This window comes from Heterodontus francisci, chromosome 18, assembly GCF_036365525.1.
Source record: "Heterodontus francisci isolate sHetFra1 chromosome 18, sHetFra1.hap1, whole genome shotgun sequence".
NCBI lineage: Eukaryota > Metazoa > Chordata > Chondrichthyes > Heterodontiformes > Heterodontidae > Heterodontus > Heterodontus francisci.
Window position 1 is genome coordinate 75,734,275 of NC_090388.1, and position 12,920 is coordinate 75,747,194.

A 12,920-nucleotide genomic window follows, 5' to 3' on the forward strand; every position below is an offset into this window, starting at 1 on the left:
GGAATATATTTTGCAATAAATGCTGATCCATCGGTAATTACAAGACAGTTTCCACAGCATACAGATTTACTTTTGAACAGGGCACACCCTCAACTATGAAGTCCATTTGCAACCATTTTGTAAACGGCAGCACATTTGCCAGTAACTTGGGAAGATCCATACAAGTCATCACCAAAAAAATTGCCTCTAGTTAGTGTAGCTTTTAAGCTACTCAGCCACGAGGAGACTTTTTTGAGCATCACTGCCTACAATAATGCCTCCATGGCAACGCAGCACTGATATTGGAATCTATCTCAACGCTACCATCAGAGGAGTGGCTGTAAAACCAATTCCACTGCTCCATTTCCAGTGTCTGTTTGCCTATCATTAACAGTGCGATCAGAGGCAAACAGCAAATAAAAGTGGGCAATTAAAACCCCAGAATTGTGATTCTTCAGCATTTATACACAGAGAGGAAAACACCGGCTGTTTTCCTGCCATCGAGCACACTGGTTACTTCACTAAGTAGACTCAATTTGCCTTGCTCCTCTCTTGTGAGATTGCCATTGGACCCACCTCCTACTCTAACATGCTAATGCATTAAAAAGATTAGTTAGTGCTAACACGACAAGAAAGTAGCATCAAGAAGCATAAACTGAAGACGACCATCGCTAATTCCACATTGCAGACTCGCCACACCTCAAACTCCTGGGAGGAAGGGAGAGCAAATTCAGCAATTTCAAGACAATGGGGAAAAAAATCATTCAGCCCCACCCTCCTGCAGTCTCAGACAGCTAGATGATTTGGAAAATAGAGACCCTTTTTCTATGATTTTCTAAACCAGGCTCCCATGTGCCAACAGGACAAATGGGAATCTTAACCACATCAACATACTGCAATCCTCCAGTAATGTACCTACCTTCCGCTGCTTTCAAACAACTCCTCAAAAAACTCAACTTAAATCCATCCTTCGTCACCAATTTCGAACCAATTCTCAAATCTTACTGTTCCTTTTCCTCGATTTCATTGTTGCCTGTTTGAGATTCAAGTCTGGTTTCTGTCTCCCCTCTCCTGCCCCACAGCACAATACTGCTCTCCTTAAAATCATAAATCATAATTATGACCACACCTCACTTTCCCTTCTTCCTTTCAACCATTCCACTGCCTTCAACTCCACTGGTCATTCTATACTCCGCCAACATTTCTTAACAGTCCACCTTTATGACTCTTCTCTTCTGCATTTATTCATAGCGGACCCTGTGAGGATACTACACGATCTCCCATGATATCTTATCCCTTGTCAGTTTTGTCACCATCAGTGTACACCAACAATCCATTCTTCACTACCTATGCAGAAAGATTTACAAAAATGATACCAGAACTGAGAGGTTATACCTATCTGGAAAGATTGAGCAGACCAAGGCCCTTTTCTCTAGAAGACTGAAGAGTAGCCTGATAGGTCTTTTTAAGATTATGAAACGTTTTGACAGGGTAGATGTAAAGAAGATGCTTTCATTTGCAGCCGAGACCAGATCCAGGGCCACGGGTCATAAATTCAAAATAATCATCAACAAGTCCAATAAGGATCTTTGCCCAGAACGTGGTTAGAATGTGCAACTCACTGCCACAAGGAGTGGTTGAGATGAATAGAATAGATCCATTTAAGGGGAAGCTAGATAAATACAAGACGGAGATAGGAATAGAAGGACAGGTTGATGGGATTAGAAGAATGGTGGAAGGAAGCTTGTGTGGAATTTTTTTTATTTGTTCAGAGGATTGATTGCCCATCCCTAATTGACCTCGAGAAGGTGGTGGTGAGCTGCCTTCTTAAACCGCTGCAGTCTGTGCAGTGTAGGTAAACCAACAGTGCTATGAGGAAGGGAGTTCCAGGATTTTGACCTAGCGACAGTGACGGAATGGCGATATAGTTCCATCAGGATAGTGTGAGGCTTGGAGGGGAACTTGCAAGTGGTGGTGGTAGTCCCATGCATCTACTACCCTTGTCCTTCTGGTGGTAGAGGTCGTGGGTTTGAAAGGTGCTGTCGAAGAAGCCTTGGTGAGTTGCTGCAGTGCATCTTGTAAATGGTACACACTGCTGCCACTGTGCGTCGATGGTGGAGGGTGTGAATGTTGAAGGTGATGAATGGGGTGCCAATCAAGCAGGCTGCTTTGTCTTGGATGGTGTTGAGCTTCTTGAGTGTTGTTGGAGCTGAAATCATCAAGGCAAGTGGAGAGTACTCCATCACACTCCTGACTTGTGCCTTGTAGATGGTGAACAGGCTTTGGGAAGTCAGGAGGTGAGTTACTTGCTGCAGATTTCCCAATCTCTGACCTGCTCTTGTAGCCACAGCATTTATGTGGCTGGTCCAGTTCTGTTTCTGGTCAATGGTGACCCCCGCCCGCCCCCCCCCCCCCCCCCCAGGATGTTGATAATGGGGGATTCAGCGATGGTAATGCCATTGAACATCAAGGGGAGATGGTTAGATTCTCTCTTGTTTGAGATGGTCATTCCACTTGCGTGGCGCGAATGTTACTTGCCATTTATCAGTCCAAGCCTGGATGTTGTCCAAGTCTTGCTGTATATGGACATGGGCTGCTTCAATATCTGAGGAGTCGCAAATGGTGCTGAACATTGTGCAATCATCGGTGAATATCCCCACTTCTGACCTTATGATGGTGGGAAGATCATTGATGAATCAGCTGAAGATGGTTGTGCCGAGGACACTACTCTGAGGAACTCCGGCAGTGATGTCCTGGGACTAAGATGATTGACCTCCAAAAAGAACAACCATCTTCCTTTGTGCTAGGTATGACTCCAACCAGTGGAGAACGTTCCCGTTGATTCCCATTGACTCCAGTTTTGCTAGTGCTCCTTGATGCCATACTCAGTCAAATGCTGCCCTAATGTCAAGGGCAGTTGCTCTCACCTCACCTCACTTCTGGAGTTCAGCGCTTTTGTCCATGTTTGGACCAAGGCTGTAATGAGGTCAGGAGCTGAGTGGCTCTGGCGGAACCCAAACTGAGCGTCAGTGAGCAGGTTATTGCTGAGCAAGTGCCGCGTGATAGTACTGTCGACGACCCCTTCCAACACTTTGCTGATGATGAGAGTAGACTGATAAGGTGGTAATTGGTCAGGTCGGATTTGTCCTGATTTCTGTGCACAGGAAATACCTGGGGATTTTCCATGTTGTCAGGTAGATGCCAGCATTGTAGCTGTACTGGAACAGCTTGGCTAGGGGTGCAGCAAGTTCTGGAGCACAGGTCTTCAGTACTATTGCCGGAGTGTTGTCAGGGCCCATAGCCTTTGCGGTATCCTGTGCCTTCAGCCGTTTCTTGATATCACATGGGATAAATCGGATAGCTGAAGACTGGCATCTGTGGTGCCGGGGACTTCAGGAGGATGCCGAGATGGAACATCCACTCGGCACTTCTGGCTGAAGATGGATGCAAATGCTTCAGCCTTGTCTTTTGCACTAATGTGCTGGGCTCCCCCATCATTAAGGATGGGGATGTTAGTGGAGCCTCCTCCTCCTGTCAATTGTTTAATTGTCCACCACCATACACAACTGGATGTGGCAGGACTGCAGAACTTAGATCTGATTCATTAGTTGTGGGATCGCTTAGCCCTGTCTATTGCATGCTGCTTCCACAGTTTGACATGCAAGTAGTCCTCTGTTGTAGCTTCACCAGGCTGACACCTCATTTTGAGGTATGCCTGGTGCTGCTCTTGGCATGCCATCCTGCACTCTCCATTGGACCAGGATTGGTGCCTCAGTTTGATGGTAATGGTAGAGTGGGGGATACACCAGGCCATGATGTTACAGATTGTGGTCAAGTACAATTCTGCTGCTGCCGATGACCCACAGTGCCTCATGGATGCCCAGTTCTGAGCTGCTTGATCCATTTGAAATCTATCCCATTTAGCTCAGTGGTAGTGTCACAATGGTGGGTATCTTCAATGTGAGGATGGGACCTCCAGCTCCACAAGGTCGGTGCAGTGGTTACTCCTACCGTCATGGGCTGATGCATCTGCAACAGGTAAACTGGCGAGGACAAGGTCAAGTCGGTTTTCCCCCCTCACCACCTGCTGCAGACCCAGTCTAGCAGCTAGGTCTTTTAGGACCTGGCCAACTCAGACAGCAGTGGTGCTAGCAAGCCAGTCTTGGTGATGGACATTGAAGTCCCCCACTCAGAGCCTAGGTCGATGCAGGGTGGTCCGTCCGGTTTCATTCCTTTTCTTAGACTTTGTATCGGTTTGATGCAATTGACTGGCTTGCTAGGCCATTTCAGAGGGCAGTTAAGAGTCAACCACATTGCTGTGGGTCTGGAGTCACATGTAGGCTAGACCAGGTAAGGACAGCAGATTTCCTGCCCCAAAAGGACATTAGTGAACCAGATGGGTTTTTATCACAATCGACATTGGTTTCATGATCACCACTTGACTAGCCTTTTAATTCCAGATTCCTGCCATGGTGGGATTCAATCCCATGTCCCCAGAGCATTAGCCTGGAGCTCTGGGTTACTAGTCTAGTGACATTACCACTATGCCACCACTGGCATAGACCTGTTGGGCTGACTGGTCTGATTCTGTGCTGTAAACACTTTGTATGCACTACCCCTTGGTGATATCATCTGGAAACAAGATCAAGTTCCACATAATTGCTGATGCCATCCAGTTTTAACTCTCCACCTTCACGGCTGTTACTAGATTGTCCAGCTGCCTGTCTGACACAATGCCTTTGGTGAATCAAAAGGACTCCTCCAGCTTAATACAGACAAATCTGGAACTATCGCCTTGCACTTCTGGCAGCTCCTACACGTCTCTAAGTTAGCTCCTTGAATAACAACCAATTGCTATCTGAGATTAAGTCTCGAGATGCAGAACCTTGACGTGTTACTTGATCCTGAACCATGTTTCTTACTGAAATCTGCTCCATTGCTAGGACCATCTTCTTTCACCTTTATAATATCAGCTGCCTCCAGCCCACCATTGCTGGTAATCTACTCTGTGCCTTTGTCATGATACAGTACAATTTCCCTAATCCTCTCCTGGCCAGCGTCCCTGTTTTATTCAGAATGCCATGGCACAAGTTTTTGTCCACTCAAATCACCACACTACCATCACCCTGATTCTCACCAGGCTATATTGGCCCCACTTCCTCCTATGAATCAACTTCAAATTCTTGTCCTAACTTTCAAATGCCTCCACTATCATACTCTACCCTACTTCTGTGATCTCTTTCAGCTCACATTCTTCACTCTTCTGAAATTGGGCAACTCTTCATTTCCCCATCCTCTTTGTTCTTTCAGCCATTTTACATTGGCTTGTGGAATTTCCTCCTCCTCACTTCTGCCATTCCAAATTCCAAAAACTTAATTAAAAATTTTCTCTTCAGCCTGCTTGTTTGGCCCTGCCCCCTAACTCCATTCTAGCTGTTTTTTCCTCTCATTTAATATTCATTTTCTTCTCTTTGCAAAGCACTCAAGATGTCTGCAAAGATTACTATAGAAATGCATGGTGTTGATTCAACATTATGCAGCTCAAAAAACTCTCTCCAGGCACAACCAAAGTTTGTAGTAACAAGACCAGTAATTGTACTGTCAGGCACTTTTCAGTTCAAATGGCACAATACAAAAACTTCATACACCCTCAATTATGTCCTACTGAGATCCCAATGGCAAGTCTGCACACTGCACAAGTAGTTGTACTTCTTGTAAGTATACATTAATAATGTCTGTAAAAGACCATTTCCTGAGGTGCAAGGATGACCTGCAGTGGCCTTTCACCTTTTATACTGGGAAAACATCCAACGAAGCGCAGCGTCCAGCCAGGACTGCAGACAAATAACGCAAGTGTCAAGTGTTCCGTGGTAGCTCTCTTGCCTCAGTCAGAAGGTTCAAATCGCACTCCATGACTTGAGCACATCAATCTATGTAGACATTTCAGTGCAATAGTGAAGAAATGCTGCTTTGTCAGGAGGTGCCAACTTTTGGATGAGACAACAATTTACATTTATATATCGCACCATTAATATAGGAACATTTCCTAAGGCACTTCACAGAACCATAATCAGGTAAATATTGGCACTGAGCTAAAGAAGCAGATATTGGAAGGGGAGCTGAAAGTTTGGGATAAGATGTTTTAAAGAGTGCCTGAAAAGATAAAAGAGAGGCAGAGAGGTTTAAGGAGGGAATTCCAGAGCTTAGGACCAGGCAGCTGAACAACCACCAAGGGTAGAACAAAGGAAAGGCAGAATGCACAAGAGGCCAGAGTCGCAGAAATGCCAAGTTCTCAGAGGATTATCTCACTGCTGTTTGTGGGATTATGCTGCGTGCAAAATGGCTGTCCTGTTTCCCTTCATTTCAACAGAGATTACACTTCATAAAGATATTTAATTGGCTGTGAAGTGCGCTGGGATATCCAGATGTCATCGAAGGTACTATATGAATGCAAGCTCTTTAAGAATTGCAATGCAAGGAGAATTGACATTGATGAAGTAATGTGCATTAAAGTTAGGTTAAAACTATTACACTGAACTTATTTATCCCAAAATGACTTTCTTCTGCAAAATTCAGAGAGATCGCCTGTTCAATACATACAACACATACATAAATAAATAAACAAACAGCGGCGGGAAAGCTTTTAGAAACAATAATCTGGGACAAAATTAATAGTCAATTAGACATGTGTGGAATTAGTAAGGAAAGCCAACATGGATTTGTGAAAGGCAGATCGTTTTCAACTAACTTGATTGTGTTTTTGATGAGGTAACTGACAGGGTTGATGAAGGTAATGCTTTTTTTAATTCATTCTTGGGATGCAAACATTGCTGGCAATGCCAGCATTTATTGCCCATGTCTAACTGCCCTTGCGAAGGAGATGGTGAACCTAACTGCCTTCAGCTTACTAGGCCATTTCAGAGGGCAGTTAAGAGTCAACCACATTGGTGTGGGTCTGGGGTCACATGTAGGCCAGGACTGGGTAAGGACAGCAGATTTCCTCCCCTAAAGGACATTAGTGAACCAGATGGGTTTTTACAAAAATCTGGTAGTTCCATGATCATTAATGAGACTAGCATTTTATTCCAAATTTATTCCAGCTGCCATGGTGGGATTTGAACTCATGTGTCAGGAGCATTAGCCCAGGCCTCCAGATTACTAGTCCAATAACATTACCACTAAGCTACCGTTCCCACGTTGATGTGGTGTACATAGACTTCCAAAAGGCATTTAATAAAGTGCCACATAACAGGCTTGCCAGCAAAGCTGAAGTCCACGAAATAAAAGGGACAGTGGCAGCACGGATACGAAACTGGCTGAGTGACAGGAAAGAGAGAGTAGTGGTGAACAGTGTTTTTGGACTGGAAGATATATAGTGGGGTTCCCAAGGGTCAGTACTAGGAACATTGCTCTTCTTGATCAATATTAATGACATAAGAACATAAGAAATAGGAGAAGGCCATTCAACCCCACGAGCCTGCTCCGCCATTCAATAAGATCATGGCTGATCTGATCTTGGCTTCAACTCCACTTTCCTGCCTACTCCCCCCATAATACTTGACTTCCTTGGAGATCAAAAATCTGTCTATCTCGGCCTTGAATATATTCAAAGACCCAGACTCCACTGCTCTCTGGGGTAGAGAATTCCAAAGATTCATTACCCTCAGAAAAAATTCCTCCTCATTTCCATCTTAAATGGGAAACTCCTTATTCTGAAACTGTGTCCCCAGTTCTAGATTTCCCATGAGGGGAAATTTCCTCTCAGCATCTACCCTTTCAAGCCCCCTCAGAATTTTATATGTTTCAATAAGATCACCTTTCATTTGTCCAAACTCCACTGAGTATAGGCCCAACCTGCTCAATCTTTCCTCATAAGGCAACCTCTTCATCCCAGGAATTGACCTAACAAACCTTCTCTGAACTGCTTCCAATGCACGTATATCCTTCTTTAAATAAGGAGACCAAAACCGTACACACTACTCTAGGTGTGATCTCATCAATGTCCTGTACAGTTGTAGCAAGGTTTCCTTACATTTATACTCCATCCCCCTTGCAATAAAGGGCAACATTCCATTTGTCTAATTACTTGCTGTACCTGCATGCTAGACCTGGGTGCACAGGGCACAATTTCAAAATTTGCAGATGACATAAAACTTGGAAGTATTGTGAGGAGGATCGTGATGGATTTCAAGAGGACATAGACAGGCTGGATGAATGGCCAGACATATGGCAGATGCAATTTAATTCAGAGAAGCATGAAGTGATACATTTTGGTAGGAAGAAAAAGAAGCAATATAAAATAAGAGATATAATTCTAAAGCAGGTGCAGGAGCAGAGCAACCTGGGGGTATATGTACACAAATCATTGAAGGTGGCAGGGCAAGTTGAGAATGTGGTTAAGAAGGCATTCGGGATCCTGGGCATTATAAATAGAGACAGTGTACAAAAGCAAGGATGTTATGGTGCACCTTTATAAAACACTGGTTAGGCCTCAACTGGAGTATTTGCAGGGATACAACGAAAAGATGGGGGAGCAGGACTGGCTAAATTGCTCTTGCAGAGCTGACATGGACTCAACAGGCTGTGCTGTAATCATTCAAAGATGCTACTCAATGAAATCACTGCATATCTATAATCAACTGACAGCTATCAGGGCCTGGCACAAGACAGACTGCTCTATATACTGAATTCTCAGGTTTGGAAAATTTACTTGTGCACAGTGAACAATAAAACTACACAAGAGACTGCAGCAAGCGACTGACTGCAACCTGATCATCTTGCACCGCATACAGCACAAGAAAGTCGCAACAAGCTCCTGACCCACCAGTGCAGACACATTAGTGAACCTGAGCAACTTCTTATGCCAAACAAAGTAAAACAGAAAATACACAAAACAGCTCGCATCTGGAGGAAAAAGTTTTCAGGTACAGACCTGAAGGATTCTGATGTAGGGTCTACACCAGAAACACCAATCTGTCTTTTCTCTGTGGCATTTTTCTGTTTTGATTTCAAATTCCTAGACTTTGCAGTTTTTTTTAAATGATTCAGATTTTCTGGTGACTGAGATTGGTGACCAACATCGTAAATCTCACAGTCCACTGCACCAATCTCACTTCTGCTGCCTTGCTCCAGATTTTGCTGATTTCCTAATTGGAATACATCGCAAGCAGCAGAACAGTGGATTAGCGCTCAGCAACGATTGAAGTGCTGAAGTAATTCACCAGTTGGAGCCGCAGGGAGGTTTCAGTGAATTCCAGTATTTTAAGCTGCACTGAAGTGGCCCTTCATGTGATTGTGCACATTTTATGAATTCAAGCTACTCCTAGGTGCTACATTATAAATTATTCTAATAAAATAATTTTTGATCTTTATTTGCATGGATTAAGAGGGTATACAATGAGCTAAGCATGCTAACCTCAGATTTTCAATTTATTGCAAAGTTCTGAGCTTTAGTGAAACTGAAGTTTGCAAATTTTTGTGGACTGGAAAAAGTTACATAACAAAATGTTGACTTTCCCGAGTAGATAAGATTGAATTGGTTTTGAAGTATTTGTCCATCAATTCACTCAAATAGTTGAAAAAACAGTGTGATTAATAAGCAAATTAGAGTTATTAAAGGTGTTTATTGTGTTAGTAGCTTCAGTGAAGTTGAACACTGTGAGGCAAGGGGTCATTTAAATTCTGAAAACAATCTCATAAATTGAATGGACGATGGGCATGCAGTGTGGCAATATTAAAATCAAAAACCGCGGTGCAGGAAACGGGTTACTCAAAGATCCTGGTTGCTTAATCTTTGTAACAGGAATACATACATTTTTTTTTTAACAACTGTGAGTTTAAACCCAAACTTGGAGCAATAAATCCCACCACTGCCAGGCCACTTTAAAACATGTTTTTTTTCCAACTATAGATTACACTACATTTGTGCCACAAATTGCTGGAAATGTGAATTGATAATGGGGCATCTGGGACCTAATGAATGACATGCCTAATGTGTAGTTCCTGAACCAATGAAATGTAAGGCTAGAGAAAGAAACAGAATCATCAACGGAGAAGGAAATAGTGTGAATTAGAATCAAATTATATACAGGTGGAGAAATAAAGGATGGAAAGAGTGCATTAAGAGATTGAAAGCAAGAGAGAAAACACTAAAAAGAACAAAAAAAGAAAACTGTAAATCAGTTGTGTTTGAGAATGGTATTTGTGCTTAAGTGAATGGCAGGGTAGATGGGAAAAAATCTTACTCATATACTGTATCCCAAAACTTTCTAAAGAAATCTGATTTGCATTTGAGTGTTAAACAGCTTTGGAACCTGAAAATGATTGCCTTCCAACACTAACAAAGTGTGGAGGCAAGAGTGGCACAAAAATACTCACAGATAAACAAAAAGTTTTTTTTGAAAAACCATTGGGAACAATTCACTGCCTGCTGGAGTGATATTCCACAGCTTAACTTGTTCTCTTCCTGGGCCTCCAATGGTGAGTTCCATTGTTAGAACCATAAATCATGTCACCAACACAATCTTGATAACATGAATTACCAGCCCTAAACAGCAGCCACAGAATCAATTTAGATTTACAGTGCAAATCCAGCAATTTCATGACATGCAACTAATTTCGAAGCAATTTTTTCGGTTTCAGAGGCTAAAGGCAAGGCCAAATTATTCAGCAATTTATGGAGGATCATAACTCATGAAGTATCTCTTTTTTGTCAGAAATTCTTGGGACTTTTTCAAACTAACAACTGATGGTTCCATTAATTCATTGTTACTTTTCTATCAATTTCTGGGCCCATGTGGCATCTGCATGAAAAGTGTTTCAATGTAGGAAAGCTGGATCACCATTAATTTTAATGGGGATGCAGCTGTGACAATAACCAAGAATTTGCTGCAGCAGGACATCTTGCAGTGTGCCCTGTTAGCTAAACCTTTTCCTTCACCAGTTCAAACATTTTTGCTCTGTAATTTGTTGCGTGTGAGCTGGTAACGACAACCGAGCATCTCGGACCTCAGCCAATGAGTGGACCAACAGTCTATCTCCTTAACCAATGAGATTTAAGGGTTAAGAGAAAAAAAATGAATGGAAAAGGAGCAAAGTCAAGTCAAACCTGGTACAGAAAGAGAAAGATTGCATTTAGAGACAGAGAAAAAGTGAGAAAAATTTTAATTTCAAATTTAAATATCTTGAACAATAATTTACTACCTGCAGGAATGAGACTCTACAGCTTAAACTGTTCACTTTCTAATCAGTAGACATTGATTGGCATTGCAGGATCATAAATCAGTGCATTAAAATAAAATACTTACACTGTGACATAGCAGCCCTGGCTTTCTGCAGCCAGTTTAATTGGCAATTAATGAGCAAATCCAGCAACTTCATGAAACTCGCAGGGAGCTTGAGGGCAAGCTGCCATTTTTGTGAGGTTCACAACACACCAGCACGAAATCATCCAGAAACGTGTGGCAGTGAAGCTGCTGGACGACTTGAACATAGATTTTGGCAGCAGAGTCTGGATCATTTAACTTCTGAACTGCTTGTGAAGGGGGCTGAGAGCAGATCAACACAGAAGTCCCAGAAAGAAGCAGCATCATTAAAGGCGAAGTCACTTACTCCATAATTTCCTCTTTATTTTGTGCAATTCAAGGGTCCCTACGCCGTTACATTGGCGCACGTCCCCAGGAAAATCTTATTCCATTACGTATTTTCCTGATATGTATGTGGTTCGATGCTGCACCAAGTAACTTCACATAGCTTCAAAAAAAAAAACAATGGGAGCTCGCAATATTAGGCAAAGGCAAAAATAAATCAATGAGAGTTGAAAGATCTGTAATAAAACTCCTTGCAGCAATTACCCATGTTCCCTTTTTCATAAGTGTTGATAAATAAATTCTTATTTACCTCTTGTGCATGAATTATCTACTTATAAATCTATTTTTAAAATTACTTCACATCTGGAAAAAACTCAGAGACTGAAACGGAAACTCTCTGAGGCTGGCCCCCTGACTGCTCACCCCTCTCAACAGTCCCCAACACCTCCCCCCTCCCACTTCCTGGCACGCTTCTCCTCCACAGTCCCCTTCCCCCCCCCCCCCCCCCCCAAGGACCCTCTCCCCTCCACCACACGCCCCCCCCTCCCGCCACCCCGATTTACCATGGGGCACCTCCCCAGCCACCCCCCTCCCTCTCCCTCCACGGCCGCCTTCCCCTTGGAACCCCCCCCCATCCTCTCCATAGTCCACTCCCCTCCCCTCCCCAGCACCCTTTCCCCCTCCTTCCAAGGCCCCTGCTCCCCTCCACAGCCCACCCTCCCCTTCGCTCCACAGCCCCCCTCCCACCCCCCATAACCCCTCACTCCACGGCCCACCAATCTCCCACCCCCCCCTTCCAAGGCACCCTTCTCCCCTCCAGTCCCCACTCCCCTATCCTCACCAAAGCCCATCTCCACCCCGCTCCCTCCAAGATATCCTCCCCTCCACGGCTTCCCCTCCCTCGACGCCCCCCCACTCCTTCCTTAACAGCAGCACTTCCCCCTCCCTCCACTGCCACCTCTCCTCCCTCCCCACTCCCCTCCTCCCTCCACAGCCTCCCTTCTTCTCTCCCTCCTCAGGACCTCTCTCCCTCCCTCCACAGTCACCCCTTCCCCACCCCAACTCACCTCCCCAGGCCACGCGCCACATCACAGCCTTCCTCCCTTCACAGTCCCTCTCTCCACAGCCCCCCTCTCCCCTCCATGACCCCCTCCCTCCCCTCCACAACCTCTTCCTCCCCAACACTCCTCCCCCTTCCCTTCCACAACTCCCTTCCTCCCCAACACTCCTCCCCCTTCCCTTCCATGAGACGCTCCCTCTCCCCTCCCCGTCCCATGACGCCCCTCCCCTCGACGACTCCCTCTCCCTCCATGAACCACCCTCCCCCTCCACGGGACCCACCCCCTCAGCAAC

The 12,920-nt window shown here is 44.5% G+C and overlaps 1 protein-coding gene across 4 annotated transcripts in view; it reads right to left on the reverse strand.

The window, feature by feature from the left end:
- The window catches only part of ipo8 (importin 8), a 236,565-nt gene that overhangs the window by 207,351 nt on the left and 16,294 nt on the right, over nt 1-12,920 (reverse strand). The window contains exon 2 of one of the 4 annotated variants that reach the window (XM_068051010.1): nt 11,590-11,730. The exons of the other annotated variants lie outside the window; for them this stretch is intronic. The gene's annotated coding sequence lies outside the window, so the exon portion shown is untranslated. The remainder of the gene's footprint in view (nt 1-11,589; nt 11,731-12,920) is intronic. 4 annotated transcript variants of the gene reach the window in all.